The following is a 7087-nucleotide window of genomic DNA, read 5'->3' on the forward strand; positions in this document are numbered from 1 at the left end:
TCTGCAGAGCATGAACAATTAGGAGAAACGGGGACGGCGAGTCACAAGCATCCCTGGACGTGCTGTCATGAGTGGCTGTACAAGTTCTGCTCAGAAAGGATTTATTTCCACTCATTTTGGTCTTGTGGCTGTGAGAGGCTTGCAAAACCTTTCACCTTCTTTCCCTGGAGTCATATATATTTTATGAGAAATTTAAGAATTACCTCTTATTAAAATGTGGATAGTGTAATTACCAATAAAAAGCAGATGTTATGGCATGACTAATGCTTAAAAATGTGTATGTAGCAAGCACAACATAGCAGCACATCCAGGCTTTTCAGTAAGATAATAAAAGTTGTCTTTGTTGAAACAAACTGGCCAAGTCACAGAGGTCTGAAGTTGGAGGGAAATCATTACGGAAAACGCTGAAAGGCTCCACAAAAGGGCAGCTTTGCTCCCACTGATCTCAGGAGCAAAATGTGACTCGAGAAAGCAAAAATGCAAGGCAAAATGACCCCGTTCACCTTGCTCACATCAGGAGGCATCTGAAAAGGTGTCCTGCCACAAGCACTGTGCCTCGCCGTGCTGAGAGCATCCTTCCCCTAAAAGCCGTAATGAGCTGTAATTAGTGAACTCCCCGACACCTCAGGCACCTCTCAGGGGGTCGATAACCCACCTGCAGCAGTCAAGGTCATTCCCTTGGCCCCGTCCCAAGGATTTTGGCAAGGCGAATCTGGAGCGATCCGCCTAGGCTGACTTTTGAAACTGGAATGCTCCAACATCATGTAAATTGAGTTGTGCAGCAACTCCTCCAGCAGCCCCAGGGTTCACAGACTTCAGCCGTGCTCGCAGATTCCTCTCCCTTCCTTCCTGGCAAGTTTGCAAAGGAGCATTCCCAGCGCAGACAGAGGGGCTGCTTTTCAGGGCGTGGGCATCAGTTTGGGGGCGTAGGGAGGATCTGTGCCTTGTATGGGGGGGGTGAGGGAAGTAGAGCAGGGGGCCAGGACACCCTGCAGCCAGGGGCCAGTGCTCACCCTGCCTTCTGCCTTCACATCCCCGGCCCTTGAGTCCTTCTCTGGCCCAAACCATGCCTTACCCACAGCCTGGCAATTCGGGGTGCGCTGGAGGCAGCAGACACTTCTCCACCTTTTCTATGCTCAATATTCTCTCTTAATTTCCTCTGCATTTAGGTGCTGTATTTCAATTAACAAAAGTCCTCAGGCTATCCTCAGCACAGTATTTCCAGCTCACTGGGGAAACCTGCCATGCTCTGGCCACACCACGCACGGGTGCATGCTGCAAATGGGGCAGCTGTGGGCACAGGAGCCGAGGGACCGCTCCTCTCCCCTTTGATGATTTTTTGTGTTGGCTTGTACCAGCATGAGGTCTGTCATTTTGTGAAATGGAACTAAGACATATGCATAAGCAGCCCCGACAGCAATTAGTTCTGGCAGAATTTTTGTGGTAATGAATTTCAATGAAGCTGGGATTTTGGGTGCCTGAACACTTCATTAGCTGCTGGTATATCATCCTGATGCAGTTGAGAAATCACATTATAATAAACCACATTTTCCTGCAGGCAGCAACAAGGATAATAAATGGGATGAATAATAATATAGCCCATTCAAAATCGTCTCCGTGCTTTAGAGCTCTGGAATTTTGGTAAATAGATCAAACACTATACGGGAATGAATCTCATTCTGAATTTCTCAGTTGCTCAGGTATTTATGAGAATTTTTAATGTATTGCCAGAGAAAGTGCTCCACTCTATTACACTTGCCATTTAAACACTGAAATACGTACACGCTGATACAGTAATAAGAAAAGGCATCTGTCATTTAGCAAAAAAAATCTTAAAACTTAATGGAGAAAAAAAAAGATGATAACTATTTCAATGTGAAGTATCAGGAAGTCTATGTCTGTTTCTGTATATTTACAGCATATATATATATATATATTTAAAGTATGGAAATATATGGCTTTTGAAAGTGCCTTGAAAGGTACAACTGAAGCATTCCCCTGCTTCCTTCTACATTTATAAAACAAAGAAAGCAGCATTATTCAGTCACAGCAAAGTGAAATTTATACTTATCACTGTCTTGCAGTGATTAGTATGACAATGAAAAAAAATGCATGAATCTGTTGCTATTTCTGTTGTAATTTATCCTTCCAAATGAGTTGCTCTGGCTGGTGGTTGCTGGCTGGGAGTCCCTCAAACGGGCTCTGTAGCACTGGTGAAGAAGGTGGAGGACCGGACACGTGTGGCTTTTGGTGATGTGAGGACTGTAAAGTGTAAGAAATAATAAAAGAGGTATTTCTGGCCTGCTTTAAGCATCGAATTAACATCAAAACAAAATGAGCTTCTGTAGGTACTCAACCTTGCCTTAATGCTGTGCCCATTTGCAATTCCTGCACTGTGTTACAGGGTTTGTCCCGTTGTGATCTCCTCTGTGCTTGTGGTGCTGTGCAGTATTCTTGTGCTGCCTTTCTGTCACACCAGAGCCTGATGCCTTCAGTCACTAAAGGGATGGAGAGGAAAATTTACATATCCTGAGGGAATTGAAAACAAAAGAAATCCTTCTTTTGAAATCTCTTGGAAAATGGGAGTTGTCCCTGGATAAAATCCATACATGTATTTTCATAATAAAAACTTCCTCCCAGATCAGACCTATGATTTCTGTGGTCTTTGCTGATGAACTCGCCCTGACTCACCATTCCTGGAACCTGGAAAAAGATGCCCTTTTCATTTTGAGTGAGTGTGTGGAGAAACATCAGAAATGCAAGCAGGAGGAAACCCCTCATCAACCTCATCTGCCCCTAGCCAACTAAGAACTGATGAGTTTCACCAAGAGATTTCATCCTTGGGCCAAGTAAAGAAATGTCTAGACTGTCATCATTACCAGCGGATTGCAACACATTGTTAGCTGGGAGGCTTCAAGTGGACTTTTTCTTAATTTTTCTCCTTCAGGATATCATCTTAGCTATGAAACTGGGAACTAGGACTGCTTATGTAAGAATATGAACAGCAAGTAGCAGAAAAGTTAAAAGAGTTTTCCAGACTAAACGATGTCTTATAATGGTGTGCCGGCTGGGTAAAAGTGGGTGTCCTGGGCCTCCTGTCCCCTCTTTCTGGTTATATGTAATAACACTCACCAAACTAACAGCCATGGGAAAACAAACAAACAAAACAAAACAAAACAAGAACTGATTTGTTTCCAAAAGGAGGGATTTCTATGTACGATGGAAGTAATATAACCACAAATCAAAGAAGAGATAATTTATCAGGGGTTATCTCAGTAGTTTTTTTTCTCTCTGACAGGGATAAAAGCTTCTTTAGAAGGAAGCCAGCCCACCTGCGAGCATCTCAGTAAACGCAGGATACCCACAAAAACGTACTGGCACGGAGAAGGAGGTCAGTTCTGCCAGCAGGGAGTGGGGGGACGTTGTCCCCCCTTTGTGATGCTGCCCTGGAATCCCATCACCACAGGAACCAAGCAGAGTGGGATGATGCTCTCCCCACAGGCTTTCCCTTCTCCAGTGCTTCTTGGATAACTGGTAACCATAAAAAAAATATTTATCTCTCCCTTGGGAACCCTTGGGTTGCAGTTAGGTTACCCAAATGTGCAGATTCAGGTCCATTTGAATGAGACCTTTGTAAAAGATGTTTAAAATACTAAAAAACTTAGAGGCAGATCTTTTTGATAAGAAGCAAATCTGAAGAAAGTCAGCGCAGATGGGGAATTTATAACACCAGAGTAGCAAACAGCTAAGTGCAGACAATTCTTCTGGAAGCAAAATGTTTGTATATGTTTATCTATAACAGCAAGATGATTTTTTTTCAATGAAATAGGTTCTTATAATAGTAATGACATGATAAATAGACTTCTCAGTTGATAGAACTGAAGCTGAATTTAAATATCAAGCTCAAACTCTTTCAAAGCATTGAATTGTATATGCCAGTTTGGGTTACATAGAAAAATCAAAAAGAAAATATCTGAGGGAGAAAAGGGCTGTATTTTTTTTTTTAGGCTCTACCCAGATTTTAATGTTCTTCCATTTCCAGAATGCTCACAAACACTGCTGATCTACCAAGATTTTTAGGAGACCATAAATCAGACTAAATAGCCCGTGAGAGCCCCATTTCTTTGGTTTGGAATCTGTCAAGGAAACTCATGCAGTTGGATGTAAGTTTAACCTCAAATCAGGTACAAACGCTGTCTCCACAGGCCACGGTTTTGGACCATGCCAAACAGTAGTCTGTAAAAAATGAGATGACAGAGGTTGAACATTGGGTTTTAATTTCTGGAGCCTGTTTATTGCTAACCTTCGTCAGCACAGGGAAAACATGAAACAGCCTGTGTCAAGTGCTGAAGACTGCTTGAGAGTGTAGGAGATAACTTGGTATTTAATTGAAAAATCTACATGAGAAACAGTTTCAAGAGTCAAAAAGAAAGCTGAAATATTTTTTACATCCTAACTACTTTTTGACACGTAAGCTTTTTAAGAAAATCCTAATGTTTGCAGGTGTTCAAATGTTTTAGCTGAAGATCCAATTTTCCATCACGAAGTGGCCTTGATGGGAAATTTCTGCCCACCACTCTGTTAATCTTAAGCAGTTTGTGGCAGGGAGATGAGATCAGGTACAGAAGCTAGCAGAAATTTCAGATAATCAATCAAATCCTTATAATCCTCAGGGCTAGTTTTGCCAGTCCTATAGTAGGCCTCATTATCATTTTGTAGTGGCTGATGTGCCATGTCCTGGGTGGACAGCAGAACAGATAAATGTTGTTGATGAATTTTGTTAGTGACTCGCCCATCAATAGCTTAATTTTAGCATGTTTGATCAAAAACAAATACCTTTTAGGGACTTCCAGGAGATTTGGAGACAGGGGATGAAAACACTCCCTCACTGCCCGGCCCAACTGTCCTTGACAATGTCTTGCCAGCTCAGGACAGTCCTGAAGATTTGAATACCAAACTCTCACTTTGCAATGAGCAGCCACCCCCAGATTACGTGGTGCTTTGTCTTGAATATCTGCCCTTCTACAGACCATCTCAGGTCTTTATGGGCCCATCTTCCTTCCTTGCCTTGCAGATCAACACAGAAACAGAAGTAAGCTTCGACGATGGTAAGGTTGATCACGAGCAGGAGGAGAATGAGGATTATTCAGCCATCTCCATGGGATATTTTCCATATTATAGATCATGCGAGAAGCATATTTTCCAGCCCGTCACACGTGGCCTAAACGCAGAGGGCGAGAAGCCTGATAAGGACTGGAAAGATGAAAGAGAAGGTGGATGTGCAGAGGATGGTGGAGATGTTGAGAAGGTGAACTGGGGGGAAAATCCTTCCCAGAGATTGTGCAGTGAAGGAATGCTCCGTCCTCCATGAGTGGGAGCACCCACGTGGCTGGCCTTGGTGCCTCCTGCTCGCCCCGGGCCTAGCTGGCCTTTCCCATGGCGCCCGTGTCAGTGCCTGGGCAAGGCCCCTCCGCTCCCTCATCCAGTGAGCTGCCTCTGAGGGGTGCTTGTCCCTCTCCACAGACTCTTTCAATGTCTAAGTGATTAAATTGTGTTAAATATCTGCTAATGAGGTGATATGAAAAGTTTAGTGTTTCTGAAAGGAGTGGGGAAGGAGAAAAAGAGGTCATCACATCTCACACCATACGGCCTCCTAAAGCTAGGCCCTTCAGAACAAAATAGTGAATTGTGTTCTGAAAACATAAAACAAGAATAGATATCTGACAGGGGAGAGACATGACCCAGCCCTGGAAAGGTTCCTGTTCAAGTAACCCCCTGAAACAACCCCATGGACCCCACACCAGCTCTCCGGGGACTCTGTTGGCTCTGGATGAGAACTGTCCCATTGCTGAATCCCCACAGGCAGTGCAGTGCCCTCTGCCACCTCCTTGAAGCCAGAAGAAAATCAATGCAGGACTTTCCAAGGTGTTCTGGGAGGTCTTAGCCCTTGGGGCAGCCAACCTACCCCCTTCTCACTCAGAAAAATCTTGTGGATTTTTATTGATTAACTTTCCCATTGAATAGATGTTCACCTCCCCACTTGGAGGACGCATAACTAATGATCTTTCCAAAGTGTTGTCCTTGCTCTTCCACATATTCACAACCTTAGCTCTTGGTCCTATATGTGTTTCTTTCAGACCACCCCACCAAGTCTGGAGACAGACAAGAGGGCACTTTCCTCCATGAGCATTGCAGAGCCAACACCCCATGAGCTCCTAAGAGACAGCTCCTCTGAAAAGTGCCTGTCAGCAACCTCCTTCCCCAGCCGGCTGCTGGGCCTGGACCAGCCCTTTTCTTCTGGCAGGTACTTCCCTTACTACAGGACAGAAGGAGAGCTCTGCATCGGCCCGGCTCTGTGTGACAGGTTTCTCACCAGGATAGAAATTTTGGAGAACGAGGAGGGAGGACAAGAGGGAGAAACCAGAATCTGGAATTTTGGTGCCAGCTGCTTGGTGTGTTGAGAACAAAGCAGCGAGTTTGTCTTTGTCAGCAAAAGGCAGAGACTGATTCAACGCGGGCATGAGTGAGAAGTTCTTGAAAACTACAACCACATGAACATCTGCATGAGTACAGAATAAAAATGCTCCTCCTTTTGAAAAAGACAGCAAGTGAGAAGCTGGGCTGTGAAATGACAGCAGATAGCAACAGACAGGGAAATGCCTTGCTTGGGGGAATCCAGATCAACTTGCTCTGCAAAACACGGCAGAGGAGGAGGGTGAAGATCAGAACTATGTTTTATTGTGGCTGATCCCAAAGGCTAGAGGCTCACTTGAGAACTTCTTCCCTCCCAAGAGCACGGTGGAGAGCTGGGTATGTCTCAGCCAGGCTGACCCCTCCTGGTAGCACTCCATTCGCTGTGCTGGGCATGGAGATCCCTGATCCCCCTGCAGCACCCGGCTCCTGCCGTGCTGGATGGGGTACGAATACACATTTTGTGCAACTGCACTCAAGACCAAATGACAGAGGTGACCATGCAGATGAACAAGAGCAAATGCCTGTATTTACAAAGAGGAAAGAAAGTAAACCCACCTACAAAGACATTAAATGATTTGCAAATGAAAAATGTCCCTTTTATTTTTCACCTGTA

Source organism: Anser brachyrhynchus (genome assembly GCF_964034855.1).
Source record: "Anser brachyrhynchus genome assembly, chromosome: 14".
In the NCBI taxonomy this organism is placed as follows: Eukaryota; Metazoa; Chordata; class Aves; order Anseriformes; family Anatidae; genus Anser; species Anser brachyrhynchus.